A 22932-nucleotide genomic window follows, 5' to 3' on the forward strand; every position below is an offset into this window, starting at 1 on the left:
GAGGGAGTGGATTATTGATTAAGGACAGCCGGGAGTGAGTGAGGTTGCTCCGTCATTCCACGGCAATTCCGAAAATCCTGGAGGGCTTGCCGACGGATTTACCTCCCCCATTTCGCCCACCACCCGGAGTACCTCTCGTCCCTCGTTTATCCCACGATGCAGAATCAATTAGGAACACTGTCTTGACTACGAAATTCAAGATCCCAGGTCCCATGAGATATCTTGCCAGATCATTCCTCATCTCTGCACACATCGTAGATGTGAAAAAATTGCACGTCTCACGTTGTTATTTCCACGCCCGCGGGATCGATTATCATTACAGGACATCCCAAGTGCGTCACGGGGGAGGTCGGGATGAAATTGAAACATTGAAATCGAACAAAAATGATAATTCAAAAGCAGTGACATCAATTTAGTCTGAACACAGAGAGAGGAATGCCTGAAAAATATTAATGAAGTTAATTAACTAAATTCACTACTACCAATTCTAGACAATTTATTTTTATTTCCATGAAAATACGGTGGTTTAGTGATGTCGAGCACTGGAATTTTCCCCCAACTTTTCTCTCTCCATGTACCCTACAATGTCCTGAATATTGGAATATGTGATTTTGCGGAGTAATTACATCACTTCCCAACGCTTACATGTTTTCCCTCCACGGTGCGCAATTAATTATTGCTCAACAGGTTGTACAAGTGATAAAACAAAAAAAAAAGGAAACTATTATCAAGTTCTATCCAATAAATGTCAATTAGTTGTTTTCCAAGCGTTCATTGTTGACTTTCTTTTTCAGCCGTTCTCACAACTCTTTTCTATCCCCCAAACCACTTCTGCAACACCCGTTGGTGGATGTTCACTGGGTACCGCACACTGAACCTCCCCCCACGTGTTTCAAGCGTAGATCTTCCACAGTTTCCCACCGAATCAACTCACGACTGCCTGCCCAGTTACCCATGGTTCGATTTCTAATCTCCACCGGGGTATAATGTCCCACCGTAATTAATACAAGTTGTAATCCTCCGCGCGTGCATTCCGGTTTTGCGCGGGACACGATATTAGTTGTGTAGTTATAGTTGAGGGTAAGGATGAGAAAGGAAGGGGGTGGGGGGTTGAGGGTGGGATTGTCGGTGAATCGGGTGAGAGCAGAATGAGCTGAGAGGAAACTGGGGGTTACAACATCCATTGTCGCGTTATCGTCGAAAGGGCGCAAATGCCACCATTTCAAGCGCTTGTTTTGATTAATTAAAAATTCAAAAAACTGTAATTTGTTCTCAGGATAATAGAATCGATGATTTATCGCTGATTTTGGGTGCGAAAAAAAGTTCAGTTGTTGGGAATAAATGAACGATATGAATCGCCGAAAGGAGAAGTTCCCATGACTCATTGTTACCTCAATGTTATCCTGAGTCTTAATCAAAATTAAATTACTGCTCCTGCGGTAAATGAATCTTGGACACTGGATATACGCCCGTTTGGACGTCGTCCCCATGCTTCCCTTCCCCCTGGATATTCCCACGGGATGGACAGATAGGATCGGAGTTAAGGCCACAGACGCAACGTGGCATCACCATTCTCCTGGTACAGTTAATGGAAATTCAGGGTGTATACTTCAGGGACATATTTGGCTTCACCGTCTGCAATGTTATTCTCAACCTAATCTCAGCAATTTTGCCCTTGAAATGGCACAGAAGGTAGTTGGGGTAATACACAAGGTGGCATTCCACCTCTGGGCTTTGTATTTCCCATTCAGTCTACCCTGTTTCCTTTTCAACGCGGTGCGGCTGATCCGACGCCGTTGGCTGTTTCGAATCTGTGTGCACAGGTATAAAGTCACGGAGGTAGGGTATACACTTGACGGTATAAAGTAGAGCCTGCGCGTGACTCGCGATGACGCGTGGCGTAAGCCCAGGATCCTGGCTTCTGGTTTATGAGCTGTTTGGTGTTATGCTGTGCAGACGAGCTTCTTGAATCCATTTGGAGATGGACTGCCATTGGCTGTCGCTGGTCCACTGTGGAGAGGACGGTGATGGAGAGGTGGAGTGAAAGCTCGTGAGTCGATCGGTTTAATGATCATTTGATAACTGGGGGGAGAAAAAGTGAAAGGCTTTTTTTTTGCGGTGAGTGATAAATCGTTGATGATTCTGCGGTTGACGCGCCCGAGAAACCCCTTGGGGATGGGCAACGGGAAGTGGAGAAACCGGATCTTCGATCGGGTGGGATCGAGAATTAAATAGTTGTTTGAGATGTAAATGTTGCTATGTTGCTCGGTTGGATTGCGATCTAGTTGATATCCGACTCATCCGGTTTTTGGAATAGGTTTTTATGGGGAACACTTGAATTGTCGCGGCTAAGTGGCGATGGGGGCTAATCGGGTTGGAAATGCCGGTTTTAATGAACGTTTTATGGAGTTAGCATAGACGGGAGGTCTGCATTTATTATGGGAGTCGCAGAAAAATCATGGTTATCACTTTGATAATATCCAAGTGTCTGGTAGATTGAACAATTTGTAACGATCGCATTTGACAATCAAATTACGGAGAAAATTTCCTTCCCCCTTGGAAAATAGAATTTTTCAATTATTAAATTCGCCGAAATTCAGAAATAATACCGACGGCAATTTCCTCGAAATATATTTGCAACTCCGTGCACAGAATGAATCAACCTCCATCTCCGCGGTCGTCCACCAAGTGTCCTTGAACCTCCAAAGAGAGAACAGCAAGTAGTCTCGACAAAAAAAGCCAAACCCCCGCAAGAAATTAACAACTAACGCTTATGGGATTTTAATGGAATATTTGAATACAGATAACTCCACGTAATTTATGAAATGTCTGCAATCATCTCGTAATTGCACAAGTCATCAGGTAAGAGTGGTATTGTACACGTGAGGATTATAATAGTCACCGGTGCGACAGCCTGTTCGGACATATATGTATCGTAGTTTACGTCGGTTTCGATTATGGCAGGGTCAGCTTGTGGATAGGCATCGGGCTATATATCTTCATCGTTTTGACCCCTGACACCAGTAGGAGGATTAATTGCGTAACACACCGAGACATCTTGCCCGGTGGATACAGCCTCCACTAATATCACCAACTTCATCACCCCAGCTTTTCAATTATTTTGCCTCCCCCGAAGACCGTCAGACATGGAGACCGAAAAATCGACGAGTCGTTCATATCTCCCTCGGCAGACAAATTGCGGTAAAGTGGACATCCTGGCGAAGTCAGACCCCATCGATTTACTTTATTTTTTCATTAATGAGGCATACGAGTTCACCTCAAAAATGTTTCATTGATGATTTATCGGGGATAAAATCCAGCGACTGAAGAAAATCTAAACTCATTAATCCCGTTAAGAACCAAACAACATCAAAGGAGTCTCATTATGTCTCGATTTCCCCCACAAACCGATATCCCACCCACTGATCTACGCGTTCCGCAGTGTTAGATTGTAACCAACTCGTTGCACTTGTATTTGTGAAAGAAAGATTGGCATTGGAATGGAGTACTCAGTGAAACAAAGAAAAGAAAAGCCAAATGAAAAAATGACTGTGGCAAAATAGCAATGCTGTTATAGCCACAGCACGAACTGTCACCATTTCCGCGTGTTTCTTACTCTCCAGCGTTCCACAACTCCTTTATCCTCACTGGCGACACGACTCTGGTCGTCGGTACCCGTCTCTCGTTGATTCTCTCCACCAGTGTTTGCCTCGTCCTCTATTTTTCATACAGTTTCTATTATCTATCATGCACTTTCCCCCCTTCCCACCCCTAAACCTTCCGTTACTGTCATCCCGCTCTCATCGCCGGAGCTCCACACGTTATCCCTGACGTGTATGACAAACGGAAGACCCTGAAAGTAAACAAGTCCCTCATCCTATCAAATGATATAATAAAACAGAGTTATAAAAACCCGCGGATGCCGGAGAAAAAAAATATGATATTGACGTATCGTTAAGGACAATAAATGCATCAGGAAGACGGCGAAAGAGGGAGGAGGGGGGGGGGGGTAAAATCGATGGTATTGTAACGAGGAGTCATCAAGGGGCCCTCTACTGGGATAACGTAAGCAAGCTGCATCGTGCAATGAATCGGCAATATATCGAGATTGCCGGGAGGTCCAAAAGCCCGTTTGTTGCAAAAGCCAGAGCTTTGAGAAGGACCAACCTTGCGGCGATTAGATCTTCTCTTTACAACTCCGGGCGTTCCGGCTGTTTACAGCATGCTACGATGCACGAAGCCCTCCCAACCACATGTCCTAACTCTCATCCTCATCCTCTTCATCTCCCTCCCTCTCTCTCTTTCTCGGTCCCCTCCCGTCCCCCTATTTTTCCGCCAACCTCTCGCTTTTTATTTTCCTCTCCCTCTTTTACCTCTTTACTGGGCTCTCAATGTATCCCCCTCGACTTTATCCTTTATCCTGTTGGCGGGCGATTTAGAGCCGCCCTCGGCCACCTCATTCTTCCGTGCTCCACTCTTGTATCAGTGGTAAAACTGCTGAAGACTTTTACTGTACAGCTGTTCAAAGTGTAAGGACAAACCCGGTAGACTTATTCCACTGAAACTCCTCGTGAAGTACGTTTGTACGCAAGTTGAATTGCATCTTTGGAATAATGTCGAGAGAGATGCTGAAGAGTTTAAAAAGAGAAAATATAAAAATAGTGATGTCTAGCGGTATTATTTTCTCTCTGTCTCTCTCATTCTCCCGAGTATTTCTTCTTCAAGCTGTCGCTTTTGTAGGCTCTCGGAGAGAATTGCCCTGCACCTCCCCCGCAACAACTAAACTGTTGTACATAATCCAGGTGGAGGTTTATTTTTTTACCTCAGCGTTTGGTTCTGGGATGTTTCAAGGTAGGCGTGACAGGCGAGAGAGAGGAGTTCGTGCACTTCCAATAATCGAGGGAAGAATATAATGCAGTGGGCATTATCCTGACGTCATTGTGATGGGAAACAGGAGATTTTCATACGTCGAGGGTTGGTATTCTTCAACGTAATAACATTGTGGAGCGATGCTTTAGTAGAGTGGTGATGCCAATGAGGCAGGAGTCTGAGAATGATCCAGGAAACCTGATCTTCGACCAGGTCAGCAACTGGAATGAGAAGCTTATTTTCGTCTGGGGGATGTACATGCTGGTGGTATTGCTCAATACGGAAGTATTCAGCCATTCTGAGTACCGAGGAATGGGTCATCGTGAAGTACTATCACTGAAGGATGAACACCTGACTCTAGGTCAAATCCAACTGGATGAATTCGTGCTGGGGTCGGTCTGGCAGGATCCTTCTAGCCTGCTGGGTTCGTGCAGTCAATAAAATTGATAATTGCTTCACTGAAAAGTTATTCAGGATTTCTATGTCCTACCACACAAGATGAATCATCAATTGTGATTACAGCTGAATTGGAAGTGAATCCCATTCATCATCAGGTCGGCCAAGCCGATCAAGAAGAATTCCCTGGGGCAATTATCGATCGATCTTATCTCTCCGCTTTTAACATGTTCAGTAAACTTGAGAATTTTCCTCTAGATGAAACTCACACGGAATAATATTCCACAATACGAATTAGTGATTTCTATTCGCCATCGCAGCTGTATCAGCCTCCCCACTAGGCCCAGATGAGAGATCAGGGCAATTTGGACCAATGCACCTTTCAAAAATTGATTAATGATCCTTTCCCTCCTTCTTCTGAACTTCAATATCCAACAAAGTAATGAATTTCTCCACTGAAACGTTATTTCACATTTGCATGTCAGTCTACCACACAAGATGAATCATTGGTTAATGCACCTATAGATGTTATATAGATAGTACACGATCCGCCTGTAGGAGATAACTACCGTCCAATGATCACGCGGCATGCACTAGCTATCATGCACGCACGTCCTCACCACCTTCTTCGATCGAACTTAAACCCGCTTTGCCACATATACCGCAAAGGTTCCATGACCCTGAAATGATCCCCTCATGTATAATCCCTTCTCAGTCTGTTCAAACATTTATTCAACAAAATTTTATGGATGACTATATTGAATTGTTTTCACTCTTAAATACCCATACATATGTATGTCAGATCCATTTCAGTTTGTAAGAGGCGGCAAAGTGGTGCACAAAAGACGTTGAGAATGAGAAAGATGAAACTATTACAAAGGACGATTGTAGGAATGGTTTGGTATGTATACATACAAGACACGATTTGATTAAGCATTCTACCCGGTGCTCAAACATGTCCCTACGGGCTGGAATTCAAGTTGATTCGCGTGACAATACGACGATGCAGAGAGGAAGGGGAGACATGCGAATAGGAGATGTGAATAGGAAGAAACGAAGACGAAAGGAGGAACAATAAGAGGAAAAATGTGGGAAGAGAAGGCAGGAAGGATGTACAGGTTCTAATGTACTGGGATGAGGTTGTCGATGAAGGTCGTGATGCCGCACCACCAATATGCATCATGGTGATGTATAACTATGAGAAATAGGAAGTCGAGGATGAGATGTTTAAGTGGCTAATGATTTCCGCAATGGGTGGATTGTTCAGACCCTATTTTTCGTATACCAACCGAGGGATGAAATCTGAGCCCAGGTTATTTTTTATTGAGGTAAAATTGAGGTGGAATATTTTCCGAAACAGATATTTATCGAGCCATATGACTGCACGATTTGAATTGATTCTGTAAGACAGGTGCCCACTTGAATCATGAACTATGGACGGGGATTTGGGTTGTAATCGCCAGAAAGTGCAATCCAACGCTTTCATCCAAGGATCATCAGAGTGAATTGCTCCACTGAGCATGATGACCAGAATTAAAGTAAGATTACAATGACATCATTGAAAGGAGTATTCTCCGCGATATTTATCGTAAGCAAAGTGAGTCTATCGAAGTTTCACTCTGTTGAGTGAAAGAAGTGGATATCAACATAATTTGGACCCCTTTGATCTCGAATCTACAGCTCTTGACCATGCTAAGCAATAAGAGGATGTCATTAGTAATGGTCAGCAAGCACCACCAGACAATTCCATCCAACGATTGGAGGCTAGAGTGCTCCTCCACAAACCAGAACGCCGCATCTTGTTCTTAAGCTTCCCTACAAGCTCAATTCCCCAGCCGTACTCAAGGCGCTATCGAGAGCTCTCACAGCACAAACCTATTGTAGTCCATATATTCCCGATGGGGTCCAAAACAGTATCAATATGCATTAGGCTAGTGCACGATTATGGAATTCACTTTTAACTGACTTTTAGGAGACTTCACGTCTGATTCATCGCAATCAATACAAATCAAGCTGAAGTAATTCTATGAGTATTTTAATTAATTCATTACACCGAGTATCTACAGTCAGTATAATCGTGATCCCTTTGATCTCAAAGCCGGAACCTCTAATCATCAGAAGCAACGGGTCAGGATACCATTAGTGATGGTCAATAAGCATCATCAGACAATTCCACCCAACCATCGAAGACTGGAGTGCTTCTCCATAAACCAGCAGCTTGTTCTTAAGCTTCACCACAAGCTTAATTCCCCAGAAGTATCTCAAGACGATAAGAGCTTTTGCAACAGCTGCTCACTCCACTCCATATGCTCCTTGTGTGCTTGTAAGCAGTATCAAGAAACATCTTGATAACATATATTTATATTTAAACTATTGGTTCGAGGCCGACTCCTGATGTGTCCGTTCGAAGTATAACCTTGAGAAGGATCAGCTACTAATGACAATTAAAAGAAGCATCCTCCCCTCTTCCCCATGATCGAGAACTCCACAAAAAGTCGTCATTAATCACCCGATAATTTGATCAAAGTATCGAAGACCAGAGACTGCTCCTTCAGAAACCGTCACGCCGCATCTTGTTCCCAAGCTTCTCCATCAGCTTACCCTCCCCCAGCAGCATCCCAAGCCAATACCCAGAGCCCCCCCACAACACCATCCCATCCCAATGCATATGCTTCCAGTGTGCCTCCAACATGCGCTTAGACTTGATTCATAGCATCCACCACAACGATACCATAATACCTCGTCTGATACACCCTCCTTACTTTATGTCTTCAGCGATATCAACGCTGAATCACCGCGCAAATCATTTCGTCTCCCTCATACCTTATCCCTCTCGCAGTTTCGCCCTCTCTCACACCCCTTCACCTTTATCCATCCCATAGCTGCCGCCTCCTCGTCGCCTCTCCGTGCATCTTATGCTAACCAGGCCTTCTATCCTGCCATCTCGTTAACCATCTTTGTGTGGCCATCCGCGCGCTCCCTTGCTCTTCAGGAAGCTTTTTTTTTTCTCCTCAACTTTTTCATGCAACATGTTTTTCTCTTTTCTATCTATCTTGACTTTTATATCCAGCGAAGATGGCAGTAGTCTATGGTGATCCAGCCCAAGATGGGAGGGTGGGGAGGGGGTGGGAAGATCACCAACTAGACTACACGAAGATGCTACCCCTCCACGACTTACGATCCTACTTCGATATCGAATATCGGAAGACTAGACTACACCCCCTCACTTCCCCTCGACTTTTACGGCCGGGAGGGCTTTTCCAGATTTGCTCATGGTTTTACTGTCTCGTACTATCCTGTCTTATGACTTTTACCTTGGGTATACACTCTTTCTTCATACGTGTTACGTTTTATCCATCCGTACACCTGTGCTCCGGGGTCCTATATTCTTGTGATTGTAAATAAATTCTTTGTGTTACTTGTTTTACGAGGATTTTCTCGTCTCTTTTTAGTTTGATGAGAGCGGAGGGCATGGAAGGGGAATTCTGACACAAATGGGGGCGTTACCCGGAGATTGAAGCAGATATTCCCTCTTTTTTTTCGGAAAATTCCTGTCACTCGTTTTTCTCATCAGAATCTCCCTGGCTTCTCGCATGAAAGCGATTTCTGGCATTCTGGCTTATGAAAGCGATGGGGTGGATGGGGGTGCATGGGTATTTTTAGCATCGAGTTTATTGGCAAGCGCAGGGGCTTTCGCTATTCTCTACGAGAGGTATAGAAAAATGACTTGCCCATCGCTTGTGTGTAAAGTGAAATCTCACTTTCCGGTTATTGTAATGGAAAATAGAGTTCGACGCAATTCAGTTGGTCGGAAAAATTTCGTTTGCTCCTCGGGTTAAAATGGTACATTTTTTAACGAGTGCAGAAAAGTATTTTTCAATGATGGAATTGATGAAGATGAGAGGAAAAGAAGATAATCTGATGGAAATGAAAGCGCTGCTCGAAGATTGAAGCAGATATTCCGTTTTTTTTTGGGGGGGAAATTTTCGTCCCTCGATTTTCTCATTGAAATCTTCGACAAAAAATTCTTTCCGCGTAGTTATGGAGACGATAAAATTATTTCCTCTTTTTGGTTTGGAGCAGGAACGAGGAGAGGGGATTCTGACACAAATGGGGGCGTTACCCGGAGATTGGAGCGGATATTTTTTTTTTGGAAAATTTTTGTCCCTCGTTTTTCTCATCAGCATCTCGCTTGCTTTTCGCGTGAAAACGATTTCTGGCATTCTGGCTTATAACACTGCGATGGGGAGGGGGAGAGGATATATGGTGGTGCATGGGTCTTTTCAGCCTCGAGTAATTTGGCGTGTAACGATGGGAGAATGAGATGAGAAAATGCGAAAAAAAGATAAGGACAACTGGGTGCATCCTATTTATTACGCTCAACGAGGATGTGTAAAAAGAGGACAGATGAGAAAAGTAGAATGATGATTAAAGAAAGAAGAGAAGGAAAGAAATAATGAGAGTGGAAACGGTGTACATTGACACGAGAAACAAGTGTAATTGAAGATGCGGCGTGGAGGATATTTCTTTTCTTTCTCACAGTTTGTACATGAATGGCCTATCAGCTTCAGAGAGTTGGCAAGAGAGAGAGAGAGAGGGTGTTCGCTGTAATATCTGTCCAGAGTGGAAGAATAGTGAGTGCAATTTTGGTGAAGCGACGCGATCCAACGAAGCGGTATTCCTGAATAAAGACCTAAAATGAAACAAAAAGCAGTAAAAAGAGAAGTGGAGGGAGAAAGTAAAAAGAAGTTATAAACGTTGAAAAAAACTGCTATTTCTCTTCCTGTGCCCTTGCACTCGAGAGAGGGCCAAGTAACGCGAGACTTAGCATCTCATTGCGGGAGCTGTTCTTATCGTACCCAACCATCAAGTGGAGAAACTTTAGGAAAGAGAAGTTGAGTAAAAAAAATTGTGAATCACGCAGACAGAAAAATTATTCATTTTAATTCCATAAACTATTTTTTTAATTGAGCCAAACTATTTAGAAGTTGTGGTTGAATTAAATAAACAGTTACCTTTCTGTTACCAAATCATTGTTAATTTTTATTATACGATGAATAAGTTATTGGGTTAATTTTTCTTTTTGCTGACAGTAGGAAAAGAATTTTACGACGAACTTAAACCCCGAAAAAACAACCGAAATATTCCCTAATAAATCCCGGTAAATTACCAATCAAATGAAAAATGGCTAATATATTTACAAAGCCAATGAAAATTCTGGGAAAGTAAAAATGAAAATTTCCCCTAAAACATCCAGCAGTACACCTGAAGCCCGAAAAAATGCTGTCGGAGTTCTTGAGTCGTTAAAACAAACAGCGCAGGTAAAACAAATCATAAAAACCGGAAAAAAAGAGAACGTCAATTTTAGTTTAAAAAAATAAAATAAAACGTGATCACGCTGAGTTTTACGAGCATTTACACAGTTTTTGTAGCACTTGTATCCGTGCATTGCAGTTACACCGAAAGGTAGTTCGTTCCTCCCGGAGAGCCGCTAGCCGAGTGAGAAGAGGCGTCGGCGAGAGGAATGCTGGAAAAATGATGTGCAGAGTAGAAAAAAAATCAGAAAAAAAAAAGGAAAATGGGGGAAGAATGAAAGGGAAAAGCGTCACGGGCACTCGTGTACTATTATCCGTGCACTTGTAAGGTGCCATCACTCGGTAATAAAAAAAAAAGGGCCTTTGGTTGCGCTCAGTGACCGGCTGACGCATGAATCATCTATAGTTTCCGTATAAGGTTGTCCCAGGGCGATAAACAGCTCTGGTATTGCGTGTGTTGTACCATTTGGGAGAGGGATATGGATAGTTGTCGGTTTGAACGTTGAAATGCGTAACGAGAAGGCTAGCTCTCCCCCTGTGGGCATGAAGCGTGTTGTGCAAGCGACAGACGATATGATTTGACTCGTCCAACGAAAATTTTCGAATATGCCTCTATTACGCTCACCGCTCATCCTCAACCACCTCATATTCCTACCAATGGCAAATGAATCTCTGTATGTGATACCGGATACGTACGTGTAAATGCATATGTACCGACGATATTTCCCCCACGGCCCGGAGATTTCCAAACACGGTACTTCGTTTTGTACATGACTCATGTCGGTACTAATCCGATTAAATCCCATTACCCTGGCTATACGGAGCAATTAATTTGGGATATATCGGTGTTGCTATGTATGACGTGACTTTTAACGTAGTGGGGAGAATCATGTGTATCGTGTTTTCCACTGACTACCGATTCATCGACATCATAATTGTGAAGTTTCAGCCCCAGTATCGAGTTCTGTCATCGGGTAGATTGCGAATGCCATCAATAGGGGGAATTAATTTTGTGGATTTCAGGGGAGAGAACGGACGGATTGTGGACAGTGTGGGATTTTTCTGAGGATACTTTGTGAAGAAATTGTCTCTGGTCAGTAAACAGCTATTCAGGATAATTTCTGGATGATTTTTTTAAAGATCGCACGAGAATAAATCACCGAATTCAGTGGTATGAGTCACTGGTGGTCAGACAAAGTCTAGTTTCGAACGACGAAATTCCTTAATATTCTCACACTTTAATTCCAAACAATGTCAAAGACGTATGTTATCAAATTTGCGAAAATACGGCATCAAATGATCTATTTTAAACATTCATCTCCATGTATTCCCCACGTCCGCAATCGCAACCCGAATCTCCCACTCCCTCGCCAAACTGAAGATTCACTTCAGCCCTGAAATTCAATTCCAATCCAATAATTCAATTTCTCATCATCAGAATTCGAACATATACCAGTGAATAGACTTCAGTGCGTTAGAGCATGCATTAAAATTCCGTCAGTACACAGATCTCCCCCAGTACCGAATGATCTACAGTATACGCTTTCGACGTGTCGGGTGTCAAACGAAATCAAATTTCTTGAAAAAAAATTTTCCAGCAAAAAAAAAAACAAAATTAAACAAATGAAAGAGCGGAGATACATTTCCCCCATCCAAGAGAAACGCAGATGGATGTGCGCGGGATGGATGTGTATGCGGGGATTGCCCACGGTTTCAATTACGTTTTTAGCCGTCGGCGATCTGGTGTGCCACAACCGGAAATTCCGGCCACGTACGGCAACGAATTTCCTGGCCGCTCCCTCTCCCGCCCTCTGCCACTCTCTGTGCAAGGAAAAACCGTGCCGCTCGTTACTGTGAATTGAAAATACGAGAAAAAAAAATCGTAAAAATTCGGATGGAGAGTGCGAGCGAGATAGTCATGGTGAAAAAAAAAAACATGACGATGAGTTATATGGGTGTTTGGTGGGTGGGATATACAAGGGATATGAAAAACTGGTTTTCATAGGAGTGTGGGAATAAATCCAAATATGACATGAAAAAAATATTGACAGGTTTTAATGCTCATCATCATCGGTGTTGAAAATTTTCGATTGAAAATTTACAAGCAGCCTTGTCAAATATCGAGGCGCCGTAAATTTTCGGGCTTTCAGGGAATATTTATGCGCACGCAAAAATATAATTTCGTTAGTCCGGGAAATAATCAATTGATGTGAACATTAATCGCTGATACATCCACCAAAAAAAATATCCTATTACCCTGGAATGAAGGTATATATACACAATTTTTAAAAATTCACGATTACCAAATGGAGAGGGTAATTTTTACCGAACCATTCAAATCCTTCGGCGAGTGCAGAATGTAATTGACACGTTAAAAATTCACCCCAATATTTCAAACAGTGACTAATGGGCATGAGGATGAACATTAGCATCAGATAATAGACGGGATGGGACAGAACTAACCCTGATGTGTTTGCATTACGGGTTATGCAGGTGTTGAGGTATTGTGCATTTTGCCAACAATGGAATTCACCAGAAACACATGTAAATGGTGGTACTGGTGCGGGCTATGTCGCCAAACATGCTCCTCAGTCCGCTCTCTCACCCCCAATAGCTCCGGGGGATAAAGGACCTCTCTATAGGTCCATTTCTCCTCTCTAATAACGTGTACGTCGTAACGCGCTGTCGCCCATTTTACCCCTCCCCTGTCTCACCCCTCCACCCGCTCGCTGGAGCAAATGCAGTTGTACGTAGATGACAATTTGTACAATGCATTGGTGTTCTCAAACGTACAAATGATAATACGTGGAATAACAGGCGTGAATTGAATTGAAAATATTCTAAATATAAATCACTGATCTAGAATTCTAGCGATAACAAATTGTAACTGGATGGTTGGATTGTGGAATTATTGCGGGTACAGGACAACTCAGTTATCTGGGGAAAATCATGAAATATGGACTGCTACCATATTTTCGAGAATAAATGAATCCGCGGATTGTATTTTTTTTTTTTCAATTTTCGTTGACAAGGGTTTTGTCCGTTGTCGAGTGAAAACTGATTCGAAATTACTGGTTTTGATTTCATTTTTTGCCAGGTGTATTATCAGGGTGATTGCTAATTGGACAGATGAATGAACGGATGAATTGAATGAAAAAGTATCCAGCACCGGGAAAGGGAGAAAAAAAACATGGAAAATGTAGCATGAAACCACCGAATGTTCCATCATTTTTCTCTGGATTTTGTTTCTCTTCAACACAGGAAACAATACAAACATAAGTTATACTAAAAGTATTGTAAATCAGCATTACATAAACACAATCAACTATTTTTTATCCACAAGTTATTTTTTATGGAAAAGACGTAAGAGGTTTTTCTAAGTAGAAACAGTCATTCACGCACAGACTGAGCTGCCGTCCCCGCGAATAAGTAAATCGTCTTTAGCCCCAGAAGAATTTCAATTGGATAGAAATGGCCAAAGGGAAGTTACAATTTATCCTGTGAAGGCCCAGAATATAATTTATTCGAGCGTTGCAAAATTTCAGTAAAAAATTGAAGAAAACCTCCGTCAAAAAATTGAAATAATTCATAATTAGTGGTCCGTGATCTGGTGCTACTCCCTAGACGCTATTATCAGTGTCAGTTTTCAAAGCGTAAATTTTTCACTCCCTCCCCCAGCCACATGTTCAAGGTACTCGCACCACACCATTATCAGTGTATATAAATGTGAATATTCCTCTGGTGTACAGCCTCCAGGTACTATCGAATTACACCCCCTCAAGCGTTTAACTTAATAGAGTACATAAACCCGTATAACTAAACAAACAGGGTCAAATAGGATCGTAAAGCACTCTCATTTAAAATCCCAGATATTGCTATTTCTCACATGCGCTAGGGAGCTTGTAAAAAAAAAAATCAAGGCCATCAATTTAATTGTTTAATGATGAACACTTCATGCATTTAACTCACTCGAGTCTACAACCGAAACGGAAAAAGAAAAATATTAAAAATGCAGATGAGGTCCAGAGAGAAATCCAATCATGACAAGCAAGACGATGGGGTGCACGCAGTTGAGGGTCATAAGAACAAGTGAGATGAGGGACGGTAGGGGTGGGAGGGGGAGAAAATTAGCTGGCAGTGGAGAAAAACGAGCGTGGAAGTACAAGTGAGATGGGACGAATAGGTAAAACCGTCTTTTTTCCCAACAACGTGCGATCCGTCTAGTCGGTAATTTCTTCGGTAACGAAGAGGCGCGACGCCATTTAGACAAATTAGCCTCGCTCCCCGCTCCCTTTATCCCTCTCCCTTATACTCATTTCTCAGATAATACGACAGTCAAGTGGAATGAGGGGAGGGGGAGAGGATGGAAATAAACGAACCGGTCCGCATCTCGGATATCGTCCCGCTGTGAGGCACCATAATACACCAATTTTCATTTGTTATTAACGCCTGAAATCATCTGAAATACTCCTCGCGTAATGCCATTCCGCAAGATTCGAGTGAGAAATAGCGATGAAAAATTCGCAATGGAGTGATTCGTTACTGTAGAATTATCACGTTATTTATCATTCCTGATTTTTTATTGTCCGAGTCGCGGGAAGAAATTCAAAAGAATTTCATTTCGTGAAAATAAAATGTTACTCTGAATGACACCTCCCCCAGATAATTCACCCTCCAACTTGATTATTCCTCTGCTTATTTTCTCGGTCATGAAGTGGGGAGAGGCCAATCGCAAGCTGCACGGAGACCGTGGGAAAAAGCTCACTGAGGTAAGAGGGTTTACCCATTCATATTCATACGAAATAATGTCAAATCGTTTCCGAAAAATGTTAACACATTAATACATGTCCGACGAAAATTTGCTGACTCTTCCTGGGTCCTCCGGGGCCGAAGATTTTTGGGGGATAAAAATTTCTGTTCGCCGTCTTCTTCGAAATAATGATATAGACACACTGACGGCACAAAAATATTCACATAGATGGCATGGGCCTTGGGTACCAGCGGACAGTGAGCATGTGAGTACATTGCACGGTTATAATGCCCCGGGCACGCACGTTGAAGCGCGTGACTGAGTCTCTCTCTTCATCTACACACCCTCCCATCCCTCCCACCCCCCCTGCTAGCGCGCGAACCACCTCATATGATCGTGATGTGCTCTCTTGCACAGCATTAGCCAGATATACACCGAGGTACACTATAAAATTGTATACACACGATACCCAGAGTGAGTTTACGACCTCCACCGGTGAATCGTAATCGCGCACTGGGGGTTTTAGGTCTATTCAGTATGTGTTGTATACATGCATTAGGTGATCTCGTAACTGAGAGTTGCACCGGCTGAGTTCAACGACAAACATAGGGACGCGGAAGGAAAAGTAGAAACGATCAGGCCCGAAGGGACTGGCAAAATGAGCAAATGAAAAATAAATAAAAAAAATCGTATGATAAGAGCGAGTTAAAGGTGCTTCGGTGTAAAAAAAAATTACAGTGGAAATGATGAAAAATGATGTAAAAATGTTTTGATGAGTGGGATATGTACTCCTATGTATAACTATTCACGTATCTCCCCCTCCCGCCCCTTCTAACCGCCCAGTACTTCTGACTACTCTTACAACGTCCTCGGGCGGGCGTTACACTCCCGCCAATGGTGTGCGATGTTGTCCATGAATATAAAACGCGTTAGCATAATCCTCAGCTACAGATATGCGACATTAGGTTGAGACACACGCACAGCTACGTGTCGTTGGTTATTTGATTTTTCTTATTCCCCGGACTGTCGGACTGTGTAAATAATCTATGTCGAGAGAGGCTGAGCCACCAATGCAGCTGTGCGTTATCAGTTCGTCGTAATTGAAGTTGGTGTTATTTCAATTTAATGGATTTTCACCCGCTGGGTTCAATACTGAGACGATTGGCTCCCAGGAGTTGGTGGACTTCCGGTTCTGGGGGGGGAAGTTAGTTGGAATAACGGGGCTCCCGGTATTTTTTTACCCCGTGATCAACTTTTGGAAGTTTAGTCGGCCTAAAAATAATTTGACCCTTGCAATTCCCCAATTATTTTTCTCTGATATTTTGAAAACATTCCAACAGTATGTTGCAACAAAATACGATAAAATAATTCTGGGAATTTTCTTTTTATCGATTGAAAAGCCATCGGTCACCGATTAACGGTTGGTTGGGTTGGAATTGTGCGGCGGATCACCTCGCACTTTTCGAAGTTAGAATGTTACCTCTCTGGTACCGGGTTTCCGGGTGTCGACGACGCTCTCATTCGATAATGGCAATGTAACGGCGTCGGTGGGATATTCCATATAAAATGGGGATCACGACTTCGCTGGGGCCGTATGTAACCAATGGGAATTTATTTATTCCACCGTTGGTGCACACCAAACGTATCAAATACGCGTTTTACACTTTATCTATTATTAACTCGTCCGAGTCACGGAATATCAGAGTATTTCACCAAGGCCGACAGAGTCGCCACAAACGTGAGGATAACACTGTGTGGTGTATAAGGAGATAAAACCGGTTGATGGGTTTGGAGAGAAAATTTTATCGTCATCATCTCAGGGTGCGGTTTTCTGATAACACACGGGGCAACTTCATGCACTGGACACATGCGCTCGCCTTTATGCATGAGTGGAGTTTTTTGTATTTTTTTTTTTTTTCAAAAAATTCCTCACGACTACTGCAGATCCGGTGTAGGCGCGTTCTCGGCGCCGATGTACGCCGTAGACGGATCAAAATTGATCAGGGGTGGGGCGGGGGAGGAGAGAGGAAAAATAGATAACTGGAGATTAAGGGAGACGAGAGAATGGAAAAAGCTGTAAATCCGGATTCGTAAAACAGCGAGTGATCTTGTATTCCCTTTTTAGATTTTACCCTTTGGCTCTACTACTGTCGCACGTCACAACTAAAATTGATGTCTAAATATCCCAGATCATTTGTTGACATTTTACAAATATTCAGAAATGTCTGAACTGAATGTAGTTGCCTGTTTTTCGAAAAATTCCTCACGACTCCTGCAGATCCGGTATAGGCGCACTCCTGGCGCCGACGTACCGCGCAGCCGGATCAAAAATCATCAGGGGGCGGACGGGGGGTCGAAAAAAAAAATTGATAACTGGAGATTAAGGGAGTCGAGAGAATGGAAAAAGCTGTAAATCCGGATTCGTAAAACAGCGAGTGATCTTGTATTCCCCTTCCATTTCACCCTTTGAATCTACTACTGTCGCCCTTGGTTACTTCAAGGACTCAAAGATACAGGCGGCCACGGATGGGTGTGCACACACTGGTAAATACTTTTTCCCAGAATTGGATTCCACGTAGTTCGCATCGTTCGTTCGTCCTATCGTCTCTAATTCGATTTACTTTTATATACACGTATATAGATTTCTTTTCCCTCCCTCGCCTCCTCCCAACCAATAGATTTCCCCGACATTTGGCATCCGCAGAAAAAAATTGTATAGGGAGAGGGGGCCATAGCCCAAACGTAGTCAGTGGCGTATTTCAACTGTACATTGCGACGAGCTTTCGAGTCTACGGCAAATGCAATTTATTCCCATTTCAACGGTAGGGTGTTTCTTATTTGCCAAACCACTCGGAAATACTGCGCTCAATTCCACCGAAGAGTTTTTTTTTCATTCGCCTGTTTGTTTGTTTATTTTGGGGACGGGGAAAGGGAGAAGGACATTGGGGATAAAAGGGAACAGCTGACTTGGTGGCAAAGTGGGATTAGGGACGATATATATGTTAGATTTCGTTACTCGAAAAATTAAGACATCATCATTTTCCGATATCGCTCAGAGCTTCCCAAAAAGCTCATCGGAATAATCTTCAACATATTATTTACTGAATAATCTTCCAGTCGCCGAGAAGACCTTTCCCACAAACTTCCGGATATTCTTCCAAGAATCTCGGAATGATATCCGACGACCAGACACATTCCCACGCATCTCTAGTAACCCCGCAGTCGCGGCCAAAATGATTTCTCCATATCCGCGAAATGACAATTCTCAATTTTCACAAATTCATCATCTACCCCCCTGAAATTGATGTCCCCCCCTCCTATTTTCTCCATATTTCCCCATCTCGCCATACAAATAAAATGTAAGTCGCGCCGCGAGCGTTGAACGCCGCGAACCCCATACCCGCATGAACCTGCTCGAGCGTACAATTTTCCTTGGCCGTGGCATTGATCAATGTCACTGATGTGTGCAGCACGCGCAATGGGCAGAAATTCAAGCATTCCGCGGTGCCTCTCTCACACACACGCAAAAATCATGGAAAAACTCGAGATGGATATTACCCATCCCCTTCCTCCTCCATAACTCTCAGTCTGTCCCTCCACCACTCTCAAGTCACCATTATACCCCACGAGAGATGGTGGCTGGTATAATTTTATTATTTCACCGCGAATGGAGAGGAGCCACAGTGATAAAGAGGACGTGAAGAAGAAATAAAAAGAGGGTTACGGACAGACCTAGAGGAGAGAGAGAGAGAGAGAGGGAGGGAGCCCGCAAAAGAGATGATAAAATGCGGTGAGGGGGTTAGGGGGTAGAAATGGCACCAGACGAGTGGTAGCTAAAATTGAAGAAGAAAGGTGAAACGAGCTGGCTCGGTAGCTCGTGCCACCGCGAACCATTCGGCAGGGGAGGGTGAAGGGCGTGAGAGAGACTAAGAATTGAATTACGCTCGACTCGATTAAACCACCACCGGAGCTATTCTGCACTCCATGCCTAGGAGGCAAGCCCCTTTCGTCCCTCCTGCCCTGAACCGCCACCCTCCCCCCCCCAGGCCATTGCACCATGACGTTCGCCAACGATAGCGGGAGAATATCTTGACGCGCAAAACTTACGTCCCAACGGTGATTGAACGACGCTCACTAATCATCTTATACACTGTCGTGAGGTATAACGAATATCTAGCAAGCACAATCTGTTAACTCCTAGGCATCGCATCAAGCCCCCTAGAGAGACTTTAACTTTACCTCTCTCACTTCCCCACCTCTCTCGCCCCCCCCCCTGCCCCCTGTGCGCGTTGAGTTAAAATCGGTTTTGAAATTTCACTTGGGAAATGGAATGATGAGTTAGTGAAATCGATTTGTTTACTGTAATAATAGCCATAATTCCTGTTGGGAGGAGTGGAAGGGGTGGGTGATGGTGAATAAATCTATTGGGAGTACGGGGGACAACGATGGAAATAGAGAAAGAGGATGGAGGGATTGTGGCACTTACTATTATCCAGAGTATGCCTGGTGCTTGCACAGGCTACGATATCGTCGCTCTCTAACCCCTAGCCTCTCCCCACTCATCCCCCCTGCTCCGCAACCCCCTTGCCGCACACTGGTGTAACACGCGGTAGCTATCCCTACGGGGTTACCGAGAAATCCGGTGAAATAGGGTGAAGCGTGCATATCCCTGTACCTGTCGTCCCTTCCTATGGTATTTCCACCCCTCGCTACCCCGTCCCTCTCTCGAAATTCTACTGTATTGGAGTAGGTAAACGTTAATTGAATACACCGATTCAGTCTCTAATCTAGCGTAACTGTATTCACGTTGTAATTACAAAATACGCGGTTATCCAGAGGTATTGGATCTGTCGGTGTATATTGTACTTGACTGTGAATGGAGGGTGGAGGTCAAAATGCCTTTGGATTTCGATATTTTCCCTATTATTCGATATTTCAATATTTATTTTACTTTTATTCGCTTGGAAATGGAGGAAGTGAACATAGAAAAGCCCGGGATGGGGGTGATGGGGCTGCGGGTAGGGGGCGGAGAAACGAAGAGGGAAAAAAGAGAATCCGGTAAAACGTCAACGATCTGTATACAACAAACAACGGACATACAACAAACGTATGTGCAGTCGTTTCCCTGTGTTATCCAACGAAAAGAGCGAAACTAAAGTTTTGTTACGTCGGGGTGTTAAGGGCAGGGTGGTGGCTGGGGGGGGGGAGGGGGGCTTGTGTGGAAATAAGAGAGGGTGAAAAAGCGGCATGAGACGGAACGGTATATGCGGGAGAGTGTAGAATTTTATGACCAGGGTTATATCCACCCGATAACTGGCGTGAAACTACTTTACACGTTACAACCTTGTTACGTTCGTGCTTTACTACAAAATGCGTCAATTCTTGTCGCCGTGGGGAGGACAGTTTGGATACGTTTCGAGATTGAGGGGGAGGTGTGAGAGGAATGGTGTGAGCGTGTTAATTAACATTTGACCGGGGGGGAATGGTGACGGGTTGAAGTGGACGAGCGACGGGAAAAAAAAAACTTTAACGAGTGGGAATTTTTATTTTCAAAGCAGGATACAGTGTTAAAAAATTTTACAAGTGATTCATTACCAGAGGGTAAATTAATGTACCACTACGGACATTTTTATTATGCGATTGATGCATTTTCATTGGGATTAGCGCGCGAAATTTTCGAATTCTCGTGTTACCGCAGTTCCCAGTGATTTTTCGTCGATTTTTTTTGATCTACCAAACACGGTCAGTAAAAAGTACTCGACGCACCGGAAAAATTACGCATAATATCGAGCAATCATTACCATTTACGGGGCTAATTTTTGATGGACTGTAAAGTAAATTTACAGTTTCGGGGCAAGTAACCATCACCCTATGGACTGCACAAGTACCGAAAATTGACTCTGCTCACCGATTACTCGTCTTGTTTGGTAACGTTTATCCAATTTTTTCTCCCTACACCTTTTAAGTGATTCACAAACTCTTAAAAAATATACAACACCGAGGAAAACAATTATCAATCCCAATTGAAGCGTCCCACTTCCACGAAAAACCAACAATAAACATAAAAAGATAATGACCAAACGCGTTATAACGAAAGCGTCCCAAACAAAGAGAAATGAGAATTTTCATTTTCATAATTATTCCCATTTATGGTACTTTGTACAGCTTAAATGGTCATGCCATGGAGAGAAGGATAATTTGAAGAAAGCAAAAGAGGAGTAAAAGAGAAAAAATTATAAAGTGAAGAGGGGGTGCGGCGGAGGGTGGGAAGGAAAAAAAGACCGTGAAAAGAAGGGAGAGAAGAAAAAGTCAACTTGTGAGAGGCGTACGGGCGTCGCTGTTGTCCCCGGGAAACGAGGAGCGTCGCTCTTAATTTTGCAGTCTCTCCCCATTAAAATCCAGGCCGCTCTAATTCTCCCACGAGGAAAAGGAATGGGCTGCACTGTGTACTGAGCGCCCAGGAGAGCCTCCACTGCGCCAGATAGTGAGAGGACGAGATGCTGATGAAAAAAGGAAGAGAGAGAGAGGGAGACGGGGGGGGGGAGCAGGGGAGATGGAGAATTTTCGCTCAACTCGGCTCGCATCACGCGGTAATGCCATTTCGTGCCTCGCCGACTTGCCCGGGATGTATGCCTTTGTACTTTTTCCAAATAAAGATTAAATTAAGGGGAAGCGAAGAGTCGCGTCGTTTGTCCTTGGACCACGCCATTTTCCAACACTCACTCCCCTGGATTATAACCCGCGTATCCGTTACTGCTGCCCACCCAGTCGCTGGTCAAAGAAGTGACGAAATTAGATTAACAAAAATGTGATTTTATTTTTATACTCTTGCTGCGAGCGGCAGATGGCCATCGCCCATTGCTTTATTAATTTTAGAGTTATTTGGGAAAAAAATCGGTCCGTTAGATGCTCGAGATAGCGAAATTCGGAAAAAAAATCCACAATCACTTCCATTTTATAAGATAACATTGAAATCGGATGAATAAATTTTTACTTTTATATGGATGGCAAGTACGATCTGCCGTGGAAGGAAGTGAAGGAATTAGACTAATAAAAATGTGGTCTAATTTATATTCCTTCGTGATTCACCCGCAGTAAAACCGGTAATTACTTTATATCTTTCGAAATTATTCCGAAGAAAATTACTTTACTTCATTCAATTATAGTTTAATTGTTCGTGATATTTCCCCACATGATGCAAACAAAAAATAGAAGTGCCTGGTTTAACTCGCCTTTTATAAGATGCTATTAAGATCGCTAATGAAAATAAATCAATATTTTTAAAGTGAACCGAAGTTAGAAAATTAAATTATCAAAAATATGAATTAATTTTTCCCACTTTGCATTTCACCAAAAGTAAAATGGACAATTACTTTATCACTTTTGAAATTATTCTGTGGAAAATTGCTTCACTTCATTCAATTGTATTTTAATTGCATGGAACAAAGAGAATGGGGAAAATGGAGGAGTAACGAACGTGTTCACTTATGCGTAGCCAAGTTTATTTTTGGTGTGGAAGAGGGCGAGTATTTCTCACTCTCTAGGAATTAATTAAGGAATTCAAACAGCTTACATGGTACTACGAAATTCTGGGACACATGT

The 22932-nt window shown here is 43.2% G+C and overlaps 2 protein-coding genes across 5 annotated transcripts in view; one reads left to right on the plus strand and one right to left on the minus strand.

The window, feature by feature from the left end:
* Window positions 1–22932, plus strand: part of LOC135168415 (uncharacterized) — a 223817-nt gene that overhangs the window by 152881 nt on the left and 48004 nt on the right. For 2 of the 3 annotated variants that reach the window (XM_064132576.1, XM_064132575.1), the window contains one exon: window positions 15296–15349. The exons of the other annotated variant lie outside the window; for it this stretch is intronic. The gene's annotated coding sequence lies outside the window, so the exon portion shown is untranslated. The remainder of the gene's footprint in view (window positions 1–15295; window positions 15350–22932) is intronic. 3 annotated transcript variants of the gene reach the window in all.
* The window catches only part of LOC135168419 (autophagy-related protein 16-1), a 196322-nt gene that overhangs the window by 114154 nt on the left and 59236 nt on the right, over window positions 1–22932 (minus strand). The gene's annotated exons all lie outside the window — the stretch shown is intronic.

The sequence above is a fragment of the Diachasmimorpha longicaudata genome, chromosome 13 (genome assembly GCF_034640455.1).
Source record: "Diachasmimorpha longicaudata isolate KC_UGA_2023 chromosome 13, iyDiaLong2, whole genome shotgun sequence".
In the NCBI taxonomy this organism is placed as follows: Eukaryota; Metazoa; Arthropoda; class Insecta; order Hymenoptera; family Braconidae; genus Diachasmimorpha; species Diachasmimorpha longicaudata.